The sequence below is a fragment of the Gavialis gangeticus genome, unplaced genomic scaffold, assembly GCF_001723915.1.
Source record: "Gavialis gangeticus isolate Ggan-Ray unplaced genomic scaffold, GavGan_comp1, whole genome shotgun sequence".
Classification (NCBI taxonomy): Eukaryota; Metazoa; Chordata; order Crocodylia; family Gavialidae; genus Gavialis; species Gavialis gangeticus.
Window position 1 is genome coordinate 51,408,506 of NW_017728997.1, and position 15,110 is coordinate 51,423,615.

Below are 15,110 nucleotides of genomic sequence, written 5' to 3' on the forward strand. Positions count from 1 at the left end.
GTCCAGTTCTGGGCGCCGCACTTCAAGAGGGATGTGGACAACATGGAGAGGGTCCAGAGGAGGACCACTCGTATGATCAGGGGGCAGCAGGGCAGGCCTTATGAGGAGAGGCTACGGGACCTGAACCTGTTCAGCCTCCACAAGAGAAGGCTGAGGGGGGATCTAGTGGCCTGTTACAAACTAGTCAGGGGGATCAGCAGGCATTGGGGGAGTCCCTGTTCCCCCGAGCACTGCCAGGAGTGACTAGGAATAAGGGTCACAAGCTGGTAGAGGGTAGATTTAGGCTCGATATCAGGAGGCGCTACTTCACGGTCAGGGTGGCTAGGGTCTGGAACCAACTTCCAAGAGAAGTGGTGCTGGCCCCTACCCTGGGGGTCTTTAAGAGGAGGTTAGATGAACACCTTGCTGGGCTCGTTTGACCCCAGTACTATTTCCTGCCATGGCAGGGGGTCGGACTAGATGATCTACTCAGGTCCCTTCCGACCCTAGAAACTATGGTTCTCTGTGTGCATATGTGGTTTTGTGTGCATGTGTATGTCTGGTTCTCTGCATGCATGTGTATGTGTCTGGTTCTCTCTCTCCCCCCCCGCCCTTTTTTCTTTCTCTCTCCTCTTTTTTGTATTTCTCTCTTTTTTCTCTCTCTCCCTCTCACTGCAAGATGCTTAACAAAAAAGAAATACACAACAACAAAGGCAACATTTATGATTATTAAATGTACTAATATGCAGTGAGTCCTGCCATGTACACCCACCCCCTCCCATTTTTTTTTTCTGGCATGCCGGCACTGCGGCACCTTCCAAAGTAGACATTGTGTTTTTTTCAGCACTCCAGCCAAAAAACATTGCCTACCCCTGCCTTGGACCATAGGGGGATGGAGGTGAGGCATGGCTGCAGCCCGAGCTGGCAGGAGATACTAGGGAGCCATGCAGGAAGCAGGCCCAGGAAGGCAGGTGGTCTTACTTGTTGCCACTACCTTTGCTGATCCAGGGACCAAGGGGAGTCCCAGAACTGTTCATGCCCTACTCCAGCCAGGGGCTGTGGGAAGTGGTTGTGTAGGGAGCTGGACTGCTGGGGACAGTAGCAGCAGTGCACAGGCTCCTTCTTTAAGAGGTTGCTCCCTGCCCAACCCTCTACCCCCACAAACTTTCTCCCACTCCTGAAGAGCAGGCACTGGAAGAAGGAACTTAGTTGCTGTCACCACCGTCCCTGGCTGAGTCTGGCTCTCCACATAGCCATTCCCTGCAACCCATGCCTAGAGAAGGGCATGAGTGGCTCCGGAGTTTCCCCCATGCCTGTGTCAGATGGAGACAGAGACAGCAGCAAACAATTTCCTCCTTCTAGCACCTGCTCCTGGCTGGAGGGGACACAGGGGCGGGCAAAGGAAGCCAGCAAACAGCATGTGCAAGAAGGAAACCCACCTGCTACTGCTATCCCCTGCTGAGCCCAGCACCCCATACAACTTTAACCTGCAGCAAGAAGTGGGCAGAAGCAGCTGTGGTACTTCCCCCATGCCTAGATCAGCTGGGGACACCAGTGGCAGCAGCAGAAGGGAATGTATGGCTGCACTCCCAGCACCCTTCCTCCCCACCCTTGCATGGATGAAGCAATACCAGCAGTTTGCACCAGTGCTATAAAATTTACCTCGAGTGACACAAGTTTTATTTTTCCTTTTGCTGGTATAACTACTCATATGCTAGGGATTTCTGTTGGTACTGCTGAAGTCAGTCAAGGATCACACTTCTTTGCATCCATAACCAGGACAGCTGTGCTAGGAGAACTCAGCAATGTAGATGTGGGCTAAGCTCTGCTTTGTCAAAAATTCTTTTGTAAAAAATAAACTACCACAAGATTAATTCATGAATGAATGCAGATGGATTCAAATAGCATTTTCTGTATTCAAGATATCCAGTAATGCTGACATACCATGGGCAAACAGAACAGTTACTGTGCATTAAGTTGATAACCCGATACAAGTGGAAGAGGGAGTGGGAAAATGGCACAAGAGGCACTTCTACATGTGCTCCGGGGAATGGAGGGGGCATTTTAATTAAAGCAGCTCTTAAAGACACTCTAACTACAGTGCTGCAGCGTTTCCTGTATCGGCATCCCTACACTTTAAAAGGGCAGCGGGGACACTTTATCTAAAGCTCGTTTGACAAGCTTTAGTTAAAGCACACTTGCCACCATTTTGAAGCACCGATACATGAGATGTGGAGGCTGGCTGGAGCATGGTAATTACCAAGCCCCAGATTACTTTATTAATGTAATTACAGCACATCAGACCAGCCTCCATGCTCACATACAGGCACCCAAGAACATACCACAATTTTAATAGTCATTCTGCAGATATTAGGCCTAAGACAATTGAGGGTTGTATCTAAACCACATCAGCTTAAAAAATAAAGCCCTCTAAACCCACTGGCCCAAATCATCCAAATCATCCCTTTCTTTATAAAAACAAAAATCTATATGGTACTTTCACGATCACCTACTGCTATTCCATGGGGTGGGACTTGAAAGAAACCTCCCCTTCCCCTGAGAAATAAACCATAGGGCCTCCCTCAACGCGATGGAACTCTGGCAACTGGTGAAGGCCCTGCATCTCAACACTGATTCTGACTTCGATCAGTTGCCAGGTCCCTAGTAGGGCAGCTCTATTATCAGGGATGCTTCCTCACCAGGAATTAAAGCGACAACTGGGAGACTTGTAGAAGGCATCCTTGGACAGTATTGTCTCTTCTACTGAATTTTGGCTTGGTCTGAGTGGGTAGCCTCTGCATTCCAGGGGTTAACCCCTCAGATTTATCCATTCTCCACTTCTCTCACATTGGGTTTGAAGAGATCTTAAAAGATCCCATCTGCAGTAGAATAAGCAGGAGAAAATTGATTCACGAACAAAGGCTCCTCATCTAGATCCAAGCTCAACCTAAAACGGCTACTAGGAGCAAAAGTTGACTTTAAAGTGCAAGTTCTTAGTTCATCAAAACCAGTTAATCTTTTTAAGATCAGAAATTCCTGCATCTGAGCTTCATGATTTTCAGATAAACCAGAGCAGCTTGTTGAATAGAAATGGCAGTGTTGGTTTCAGCCAACTGTTAGGAAATTCAAGCAAAGGGTATTAGTGAGCTCTCTCAATTTCCTGACAAATACATTTGCTGTTTCCTTGGCTGCTAGTGGCATCCCTTGGCAGTATAGCATTCCAAAGTAATCAGAAAGATTTCTCAGCTTCATTCAAAATAACATCTTACAAACAGAGAAAAGAGCAGACGACAGCCTACATCTGATGAAGCAGGCGATCACTTACAGAAACTATGCCTCTCTGAACCAATTAATCTCTAGGGTGCCACCCTGCCCTGCCTTGTCCTTGAATTCACACTAGCACAACTAACTCTCTTTCAATACTGAAAGCATCTTTATTCAAATGAACTCATACTACTTTGTATGCAGACATAATATGACTGTTTGAGGTTTCAGTTCCTATTTTAGAAATTTTATCTTGAATGTATAGGAATTAAGTCCTGTTATCAAAAGCAAGAGATCTTAATTTAAGAATACTCCCCTGATATAAATATGCTATCCAATAGCCCATCAAGAATGACTGGGGTGGGGTGGGAAGGGGGACGGGGACGGAGCACTGGCACCCAACACCCCGCGCCACTGCCACCTCCCAGGAACGTGGGTGGGGGGGAAGCTTGCACACAGCTGCCACTGCCACCACCCACCAGCCCACGTTGCCACCACTGTGCATTCAGCTGCACACAACCCCTCCGCTCCATGTCTGACCCTGTAAGCCTCCCCACACCCCATGTGTGGCCCTGCAGCCAATGCTGCTCCACATCCAGCCCTGCAGCACCCACCTCCCCTTCCCTTCTCTCACCCCAACGTCCATTTTCCTCACTCTGCTGGAGCCACGCCCCGCTTGTCATTCTTGATGGGAATTTCTTCTTCAGCCTCTGGCACAGTGACTTCCTCCCTCCCACCTGCCTCCACCTCCACACCCGGAGCAGCAGGGCTTCCCCCGCCTCCCTGCTGGAGGCAACGGCAGCAGTGGCTCCCTGCCCCCAAGCAGCAGGGCTTGCAACCGACTCCGTGCCTGAGGTAGCGGCAGTGGTGGCTCCCTCTCCCCACAACCCTGGAGCAGCGGGACTTCCAACCACCTCCCTGCCTGAGGTGGCAGTGGTTGTGGCAGCAGCTCCTCGCCACCTGCCTCCTGGCCCAAAGCAAACACAACTGCCTCCTTGCCTGAGTGGCAGTAGTAGCAGCAGTGGTGGCTAGATGCAATGTTTAGCAGAACAGGCTGCTATGAGCTACAAAAACTGAAAAATATTACAACCATTAAACCATATCTAATGACATAGTGACTAGGGCTGTGCAAAATTTCGACGAGCATTTCATTTCGAAGCTGTTTCAATGCGTTTTGAGCTCGAAACAGCAAAATCAAAATGAAACAAAAGGCTTTGAAACAGCTTTGAAATTAAATGAGGGCACTTGAAATATTTTGAAAATTTCAAAACGTTTCAAGTTTCGAAGCGGCTCAGGGGCAGGAGGCAGGGCTGTGCTTCACTTCCTGCCACCAGGCTGAGCTCTGTGGGGCTGGTTGAGCCAGTTGGAGGGCAGCCTTGGCTCTCCCCTGCCTCCCACCACTGGGCTGCGCTCCAAGCAGCTTCGCCAACCACACAAAGCTGAGCCTGGTGGTGGGAGGTGTGGGAGAGCCACTGGCCAAGGCTACTCTTCCACCACTTCCCACTCCCAGGCTGAGTTCCGTGGGGCTGGCGGAGCTGCTTGGAGTGCAGCCTGTTAGCAGGAGGCAGGGGAGAGCCAAGGTTGTGCTCCAAGCGGCTCCACCAGCCCCACAGAGCTCAGCCCAGTGGCAGAAGGTGGGGAGAGCCAGGGCTGTGCTCCAAGTAGATCCGCCAGCCCCAAGGAGCTCAACCTGCCCTCCCAGCATTGCTGGACTCCTCCTGGGGGCACGGCCCCCCAGATCTGCACACGGGATGACAAGAGGCCGCCATTGCTGCCTGGGGGCAGTGGCAGCACCAATCTTCCCAGTGCTGTGCAACAGCAGTCTTCCCAGGCAGCAACGGCAGCCTCCTGTCATCCTGAGTGCAGATCTGGGGCCCACACCCCTGGGAGGAGTCTGGCACAATTCCACAGCCCTCTTGGGGGTGCAGGCCCCTGGATCTCTGCGCAGGATGACAGGAGGCTGCTGCTGCCAAGTGACATGAGTTTTGCTCGTCAGCATCTTGAGGTGCAGTTTCCCAGAAACCTCTGCACCTATCTCCTTGAAACTTGGCAGGCTTCATGCCCTCAGAAGGGGCTATCATCCCTGCAATTTTCATCCAAATGAGGCAAGAAATTGTGACGAGCCAGTAGGGGGTGCTCCTGCACCAAGCCACCCACCTTACTACACCCGACCACCTTCCAGGCATCGAGCGACTCCCTGGGGAGGCCTCACATCTGGCCGACCCCCTTCCTGGAGCACACCCGCTAGCCTGGGGGTAGAGCTGCCACCACCCAGGGACTGGCCTGATCCTGGCACTGTGCCCCCTGGGAAACACAGGCCTAGTAGCACTCGAGGGTACTTGACTCACTTCCAGAACTTGGGGTGCTTCCCTCAGTCTGAAGCACAAATAGTGGTCTCCCTTAGTCAGCCAAACCAAGGGGATCCCAAGGCATAAGCGAGACCCACTCCCAATAAGTCTCCCACACTACGTACAAAGGATAATTTTATTGGTTACAAGGAGTAGGGTTGGAATAGGGTACAGGGTAGAGCAATATCAGAGAAATCCCATACAGCAAACAGGGTGGCTGAGGTAGCCTTTGATCACACATCTGAGTTACTGCAAGCTATATATCTAGTTAGATCTCAGATATCTTACAAGCATCATCTAGAGGCAGGCGGAAATTCCCTCTGGAGGCAGGCAGTTCATTGATCATGAGTTTCCAGAGACAGCAATTTTCAGGTGGTCCAGCTCTTCTCTCTGAGTTTTCATCATGGCTACCCCCTTCCTCCTGGGCAGTCCTTAATTTATATAGTCCTTATGACCTCATTTACCTGGCCCAATGGAGGCCAGCACTGGTTGGTTGGCTGCCAGCCAACCAATTTGAAATGCATCACTGGTTGCCGGACAAACGGACAGAGTCTCTAGAATTCTAGGGATCCCAAGCCCCTTACCCATGTAAGTGATGCCAGTCATGTAGGCAGGCCCATACTAACCAAATTGTCACAGAGCAGAGTTTTTGGGGAGAGGCAGAGGTGGCATTCTGCCACAGAAATGACAACGTTATAGGCATTTTCATGATTCCCCACTATAGCCTATGGGTGAAACAACAAAACAGTTTTGATGAAACAAAACAGAACAGTGCTTTGAAATGAAATGAAACATTGAAACAAAACACTGTCCTGTTGAAACGACAAAACAGAAGTTGAAACACAATGGTGCCGTTTCACACAGCCCTAATAGCATCTAACCCATTTTGTACTTTGTCTGTAACACTAACGTAACCCAGTTCGGCATCTTGTTTTCTGTACTTTACTCAGCTATGTGTTCATGAGAGCAAATAGAATAATAAAATTTACAATAATTCTTTTCTGAAATAGAGAACAAATTTTTGGGGTAAATTTGATACTCAGGCTGCTCAAAAATGCAGGAGACAGCAATGACCCCTTCTCCCCTCTCTCATTATGCATGAATACAGTTGAGTATGTTCTGTTAAAGTCAAAATCATTTTGTTTAGTCGTGCACTAGACCTATGAAGTTATCACTGCCTGAAAAACAGCTGAATGTGCTTGGGAAATTGTCCTTAAGGATACTCCCTGAACTATAGTATTGCAGTCAAAAGCAAGTAAATGTTAACCTTTATCCATGGATTTAATAATAAGCATTTGATACCATTTTATGAATTTCACACACAGTACCCTCACCAGTTTAGAAGGTATAATTTTAGAGTCTGGCTGCTCCATTTGTACACACAGATCTTTCTCATCCTCACCCTCCTATTAGCCCAAGTGCGGTTAATTCTTATTTTTTAAAACTGATGAGAATTCAATGAGTGATAGCAAGTTTGACAGATCCAAAATACCATTCACTCCAGGGACTAAGGGAAAGAAGTCTGCACTGGCATATCAAAGCTTTTCCTGGCACATGGGCTTAAAGCAACAATTCTGTACTAAAAAAATAACATTCTGATTAACATGTCCTGAGCATCTGAAATTTCCATTGCTTAGATGAAGTGAGCATCTGGTGAAATAGGCTGTCACCTAAAAAAGTTTATAATTCTCAGAATTAGTTAAGTTTCTCAGGGACCACTCTGCCCTGCCTTCCAAAAAGAAAGTAATAACTCTTTACTTATGGCTGCAAAGATAAACATATAAAACAAGAAAACAGTATAAACCAATGCAGAGTTATCTTCCTGAGTTTACAGAGATCCCCCAGTACCTATCTCTACTGCTCATGGCTTTGTCAAACAAATGATTTAACTGGGTGTGATTCTTGTTTTTTCCACAGCTGTCAACAGCATTTTTAATCCATGCAGTTAAAACCCCCCCGGGATTGTTAATTATACCCTTCTGAAAAATGTCTCTTTCACTGCTCTGTCAAAGATTCCTTTGACTACAGGAGGCTATGAAGAACTAACCAGGTGAAGGAGCTGTTCAGGCAGAGGACTCAAAAAAGAACACAGCAATGCCAAAGCAAGGGCTCCTTTTCACTGGACAGTGAAAAGGCTTCAGGTTTATTGGCATTTTTAGTTAAAAGCTGGTGCACAAGATGGAGGTCCTGAGCAGACTCCAGGGACCTAGGCAGGTAGGAATCATAGCAGCCTTCTCAACAGCAGAGAAAAATGGAGGAGCTGAGTTTCTAATCTTTTGTTATGCCTGCTTTTTCCTAAGACCTGAAGAATACATTGCATTCAAAAGCTTGTCTAAGTATATTATAACCAAGCATCTGGTCCAATAAAAGATACCATGCACAAAAATTCTTGTTTCGAGCAAGAGTTGTTCTTAGACCTTATAAATGGCTTCTTCAGGTTGGCTGACTTAGATTCTGACTGATGTCTAATGAATCTTTCAAACCTTCATCTAATTTCATTTTTCCCTTTGTAGGAGGTAAAGTCTTTCTGACTCTGGTAATGGTACTGAGGGAGATGGAGGGATATAGGTACAGCTACACTGTGTATATTGCAATAATAACACCACCAAAGATAGCCTTAATTAACTGGGATATTTGCAGCACTGAAACTGTAACAGTTCCAACTCCCATTCAGGCTAAGTACCTGAGGAGGTATACCCAAGGTGCTTGGCAGGCTTATACAACTTACACTGAGACCCTTTTACTGTGTTTTCACTAGGATTGTTGTCAAAACTGGCTAGACTACAGATAACTCATATTCACATTTAGATGGGATTATAGCATAGCTGCAATGTAGACAGCCTGTGAGGGCACAGGGACAGAGAACAATCAGGACTTGTGGTAGAGGTGAAATATTTTATTAGGCCAACTAGATTTTCGCAAAAAAAAGTATTTAATTGCAAGCTTTCAGGCAGGCATTTCATTTTATACACAGACATTTCATTTTATATGCAGATTAGGCTCAGAGAAAATTTAGAATAGTCTGTTTACTTCAAAGTTCTTTAGTGGTAAGCAGGATTTTACCACACCTTCAACTCTCCTACGTACGAAATATGAGCTTTCATTTCTACCCAAGAGAACTTTTACAATCTTTTCTCCTATGCCTGATGAAGGTGTTTGTGCCTGAAAGCTTGCAATTAAAGACCTTTTTTTGCAAAAATCTAGTTGGTCTAATAAAAGATGTCACTTCTGCCACAAGTCCTGATTGCTTTTTCCTCTAGACCAGGGGTTTTCAACCTTTTTTAATAAGCATACCCCTGGTGGCCCCCTTTTTAGTAAGTGTATCCCCCTAGAAGGGGTGGCAAGCAGCAGGACACTGAGTGGGAAGGGGAGCAGCAAGCGGCCGGACGTGGAGTGGGGTTGTGGTGAGCAGTAGAGCAGCAACCACTCAGCGTTTGCATGGCCCGGCTCTTGCTCCACCCCAGCCCTGCTCCTGTGAGGCAGCAGCACAGGGTGGCAGCACTCTGTCCCACCCACCCCCGCATACCCCCTGGGACCTTACAAAGTATCCCCAGGGGTACGTGTACCCCCTGGTTGACAACTCCTGCTCTAGAGCAATATGGCTACAACCTGGATACCAGTGACAGAGAGAGCTTCCTATCTTTTCCTCTGACTTGCAGTAAGATGTAAACTCTAACATATAGAAAGCAACATCCTGGAACACAAATCTCTCATTTATTTTATTCCTAGAAATAAGCAAGCAAAGAAGGATGACATGCAGGTCTTTTAATCAGAAACAAAAATGGTAGCTATAGTTTTAGGCCTAGAACTTTTACAGTGACCATTTAAAGGTGACTTTAATATATTAAAATGTATTAATATTTCCCCCCTAATCTATTATTTCAACAAGTAAGTAGATTTGTTCCTTATTAAATACCTATTGTTCCAAAATCTGCTAGTTCAAAAATGACTGTTTAGAGAAGCGCTTCCTTTCTTATAGCTCATCTTCTGCTCACTGTGCCACAAAGTTAGAATGCTGAATTTTTTTCTATCACTTTTTCAGTGGCACTATAGAGATGTCAGAGATAATTCTGACTCTACTGCATGACCAAGGAAAAGGTGGGTTATAGCTTATAATCCAGTATAGTACAGTAAATATATTTAAGCAACACATCAGAACTGGGTACTAAAATAAATCACTTCCTAGGTAAGAGTTCTCTCTGGGAGTTCCTGTTTGAAACAAGGTGGGTTTTTTTCTGGCATAGATATTCAGAATGTGTAGCTCAGACACTTTCTATGAATTCTGCTTCACAACACCGAAGCAGTGACTACAGGCTGGATTTAATGATTATATCGACCTTACATCAATAAAATTTTGTAACGGATGATAGTTCCCTATACTCTTAAATCAAGCCACTGAGTGGCAGTAATAGCCAGGGATCCTGGTAATCTCCATTTTAAAATCCCAAATTCTCTGATAAAAATTCAAGATTCTCTGATTAACCCCCACCCCAATCCAAATTTTTCCATAATTAAAATGGAACATTACTCTAGATATATAGAGGTATCAGTAGAACACAATGTTTTATTGATATATTTACCATTTTAAGGCAATTTGAAAGCCTACCAGTGCCTCAATCATTATAACAAAATAAATTCTAAATACTATATCTTTTGGCATTTGATTTTGGTTTTTTAATCATGGAAAAATGAGAGCTCCCCCTGCCCCTTTTGCCCACCAGGATGCGGGTCCAGCTGCAGCTGTTGTCCCTGCTGCTTTGTGACACTGAACAGCCCCGATATGTTGGTGCCCTGCCCATGCCATTGTTCCTCACTCCCTACCCACAGCCCCCCTGCATTCCCACCGGGGCCCCTCACTTTTTACCTGCAGCCTCCTGCCCCTCCCAGCCATGCCAGAGGGGGCCCCACAGCTGCCAGGACTATAGGACCATCCTGCCAGATCCCTGCTCCACAGGCACCAGCCATAGCTGGGCAGCAGCACCTGAGCCCCGGGTGTTATGTGCAGGAGGCAGTAGTTGCTGTGGCTCAAGTAGAGAGCACAGCCTACCCCATGGGCAGCACAGCCGGAGTGAAACTGAGTAGAACATGCCGGGGGCGAGAGAGGATGTGGGCTGCCCGCTGTAGGGTTCAAAACACCCCGTCCTGCTGCTGTCCCCTCAGGGGCCTCCACAGGCCAGCAGGTGGGACCTCTGGGAGGGTAGAGAGGGTTGGGGACACTCAGTGCTACCGCCACCAGGAGCTCTGTGCCACCATGGTGAGGTGCCCCTGCTCACCCAGCACCAGTGGAGGCTGGGCAGGCAGGGGACACCTTCCCATGGCAGCATGGCTGGCATTGGGCTCCCAGCAGCAGTGGCACCAGCACTGAGCATCTGCCACTGCCCCCAGGTTGTGTTCCTCTGCTACTGCTAAGAAGGCAGGGGGCACCTCACCCTGCTCTGCCTTCCCAATGCTGGGTCCTGCCCATTGGGCCACAGAGGGGTGACCCAGCGCGTAGTGTCCCCTGCATCCTGCTCCCCCCAGGCCCAAGCAGCCCCTTGCAGGCTGGAACTCTGCCAGCCTGGAAGGGGAAACCCACCGTTTCCTGCATTTTTCCCCTTTAAAGGAGAAAATACCCATTTTTCCATGGTGAAAGGAAAACCCTTCCAGTCCCCTGGAAATGACTCATAACTAAATTTGAATTCCTAGAATTTGGAAGAAGTATTAAGTTTTGCTAGCTCTTAATTGTGATATATTTAATGTCACACAAGACCTTTTAATCAATGCTTAATGGACTTTCTGATAGTGTAATAATTTTAAATTAAAAGCACAATTTTAATGCATATTTATATTCCATGATGTATACTCATACAATATCAGCTTCTTTAGAATACAGTATTCTAAATGTTAGGAAGAGATAAGGTTGAACTGAGAACATTAGAAGACAGTTTTATATTGAAATAAAAATCAAACAAACTACATCAAAAATAATATTATAAAAAATAGATATAATAAATGAGGGTAAAGTGTTTTTGAATTTGAGTACAGCAATGCATTTGTAAACCTAATGATTGTCTTTTAGCTGGTCACGAGATAAAAAACAGAAGCTGAAAAAGAAAATGATGTACAAAAGCTTGTTCTTATCTACTGTTTAACTCTTCCCCCAGCATTTACAGGCTCCCCACTGTGGCTTTTGGTGACAGATAAACCATCAGTCAGAGCATTAAGTATTAGCTCACACATTTTTCAACAGACATTTTCAGTAGCTAAACTGATCAGGAAATGTGTTTACTGAAATAACTCTTCAACAGTTAAGGAACATTTATTAACCCATATCTTCAGAAAAGCTATACTTTTTTCTGACCAATTCACCATGTGATCAACACAAAAGCAAACAGTACTGCTTTCATCAGTTATGGGCAGAACATCCTTTATGTACTGGTGTCTTGGACAGAAGACAGCTTACTGAGTTTAAAAAGCAGTTGGGGTCATAGGCTCACCGAAAAATAGGGCAGGAAGGGACCTCAGAAGGGCATCTATTTCACTACCTGCTCAAGGCAGGATCGACACTGATTAAACCATCCCAGCCAGTTTACCAAGATTAAAAAAAGATTAGATATTTATATCAATAGCAAGAATATCCAGAGTTTTAATATTTAATTATTTTGTTTGGTTTTTTTTTTAAAGGAAACATTAAGCCTTGAGTTTCATTTTTAAACCAATTTCCAGCTATGGATCTGATACTACTCACTAAATGCAGGGGATAATTTATCTCACGATTGCCTTCCCCTGATCTTGCAGGTTTCTTCTGTGTGAACTCCTACATCTTCTATAGCAGAGGTGGCCATCCCACAGCACAGGTGTCACAAGTGTGGCATGGACACTCTCTGGACATAGCACAGAGCAAGTCAGGGAGGGGACAGGCAGCACAGTGGCAGATAAGGCAAAAAGCAAAGCAGCACAGGGAAAGAAGCAGAAACCAGAGCAGCACATCAGGCTGGGAACAGAAAGCAGAGCAGCAGACTAGACAGGGAAAGGGCATCAGAGTGGCATTTGGGGAGGATGCAGGGCTAATCTGTGGCACCCCCGCCAAAAAGGTTGGCTCCCACTGTTTTGTGGGATGTGTATATTATTGCACACGTGCATAACAAGAAATGAATTAGAAAAGTTAAAAATGAATGCATTAACCTATTTCTGAATGCTTTAACCACTTAGCTCAGCACTTGACAACTTGTGACAGTGAGCATTTATACATACAATTCAAATACACTGCAAATCCAGTACTATTTCATGAGAGGCAGAGACTGATGATAAATCTGTCTGGGCTAAAAAAACCCATAAAACTGGCTTACTACATTTGACCTGAGCCTTCAAGAAGTACCTGCAAAGTCCCTAGATCTGAAAAGAGATTGAGACACAAGGGTTCTGTTATTCTGTCACACTGTTAAAATGTGCTTATTACATTAGTAATTAAGCTCTGTTGTAGCTTTGGTTTTGGTGCTTTTTTAAAGTCCTTTTTCCACTAATATGCAACTCCATCTCCTAAATCAGCTACAAAAGCTAAGGCTGTTTTATAATCTAAATTATATATGACACCCAGACAAACAGTTAGTTCAACCTGAAGCTTTTCATAGATGTCATAGACATTAGGGCCTGGAAGGGACCTTGTGAGATTGAATCCAGCCCCCCTGTCATAAGCAGGAAGTCTGCTGGGGTCAAATGATCCCAGCAAAATAAACATCCAAATGACTTTTGAATGAGTCCAGAGTAGGTGCTTGCACCACCTCTGGGGGAGTCTGTTCCAGGCCCTGGACACAGACTGTAAAGAATTTTTTTCTTATGTGCAGTCTAAACTGGCCTTCCAGGAGTTTGTGGCCATTAGACCTTGTTATCCCTTGGGGAGCCCTGGTGAACAACTGTTCTCCCAGGTCCTGATGCACCCCCCTTATATACTTGTACGCTGCCACCAAGTTCCCCCTGAGCCTTCTCTTCTCCAGGCTGAAGAGTCCCAAGTCCCTCAGCCTTTCCTCGTAAGGCTTGCCCACTTGGCCTTCGATCATACAGGGGGGCTGTCTTTGGACTCTCTCAAACTTGTGCACGTCCCTCCTGAAGTGGGGGGCCCAGAACTGGTTGCAGAGCATTGTAAGCTAAATTATAATCCTTTTCTGATCTCGCTTTTCCTAATGAAGTTAGTTATACTTCCTGGAGCCAGTGATATTATTACTGTGAAACCAAAAAGTGTTCTAGGAACACAGTCCAAAGAAATTCTCTCATACAGACAGCTGACCCACGGTGGATATAGATGTAATGACTACAACCCAGTGGAAGAATGCCCCCCCCCCAATGTATTAAGAGTACACATAAGCCTCCTTGTCCCTCCCCTGTGCTGAGAATACATCACTAGAAACCCCTAAGTCAGCATTTCCCAACATTTTCCATCCCCTACCACGCTTACATAAATAAAAAAAAATTGCAGCACACCACCCCCGAACAGATAATATGGGCCCTGCTGCCACCCACTGCCCTGCGCTGCCACCGCTCTGTAGAGGAGGGCAGGGAAGAGGGAGCCATGCCCCCCAGAGCATTACGGGCAGGGTCCTGTTCATTTATTTGTGCAACTTTTCCAAGATTTCACGGCGCACCTGTCCACGTCTGACGGCACACCTGTTGGGAAACGCCGCCCTAAGGTAAAACAAACAGGAGGTCCCCAAACCCAAACCTGTCTGCCTGCCTCATCTATTCCTAACCTACTTCAACCCTACCTGCCTGGCTCATGGGCCTTTGACAACAGTCATTTCAAAGGCTGCAGATACATTTTCAACCAACAGGTTGTTCTGCTCCTGCCTTCCAAGGAAATCGCGAAACAGAAAGATCTGGGATTTGTGAAGAGCACATGGACTCTGAGCACATGGATTTATTTACTGGCATCAGCAGAGAAAATCCCCATTTCAGCCCCGACTTAAACAACATTCCCCTCTGTCCCAGCGACAGGCTTACCCTGGCTCATGAATATTCCCCAAGGTAATCAATTCGCTTCGGTTTCAAGTCCACCCACGGACGAGCTCTGACGCCGCGCTTGGCCGGCACGAAGAGAGGCGCTGGCCCCGGAGCCTGGGAAGGTAAAGAGCCAAAGTCAACAGCGGAGCCCGCAGGAGCAAGTGCAGCTGGACCCGGAGCAAGACCAGGCTCCGCAGTCAGCGAGGGGGGAGCGCGAGCTGCGGGGCTCGCAGGTATCGCCGCCCCGCCACAGGCGCCGCTCGAGGAGGCACCGACACGGGGGCAGTGAAGCGCGGAAGCCGCGGTGGAGCCGCCCGCCAGCGGAGGCTCCCGCCGGGCCCCGCAGGGGTGCAGCCCCCGGGCGATGCCCTGGCGCGGCACAGGGACCGCCGCTTGTTCCCAAAGTGGCACCGAGTGCCTGGAGCAGCCAGGAGCAAGTGCCCACGGGGAGACGCGCATCCCCCGGGGCGGAAGGGCGAGGCGGCGGCACCCGCCGCGCACTGGAAGAAAGAGCCTCGACGAGAGGGGTTGAGGCTGAGGCTGCGC

At 47.1% G+C, this 15,110-nt stretch overlaps 1 protein-coding gene across 3 annotated transcripts in view; it reads right to left on the bottom strand.

The window, feature by feature from the left end:
• The window catches only part of PRKCD (protein kinase C delta), a 201,247-nt gene that overhangs the window by 185,695 nt on the left and 442 nt on the right, over positions 1-15,110 (bottom strand). For all 3 annotated transcript variants that reach the window (XM_019505198.1, XM_019505197.1, XM_019505199.1), the window contains exon 2: positions 14,565-14,678. The gene's annotated coding sequence lies outside the window, so the exon portion shown is untranslated. The remainder of the gene's footprint in view (positions 1-14,564; positions 14,679-15,110) is intronic.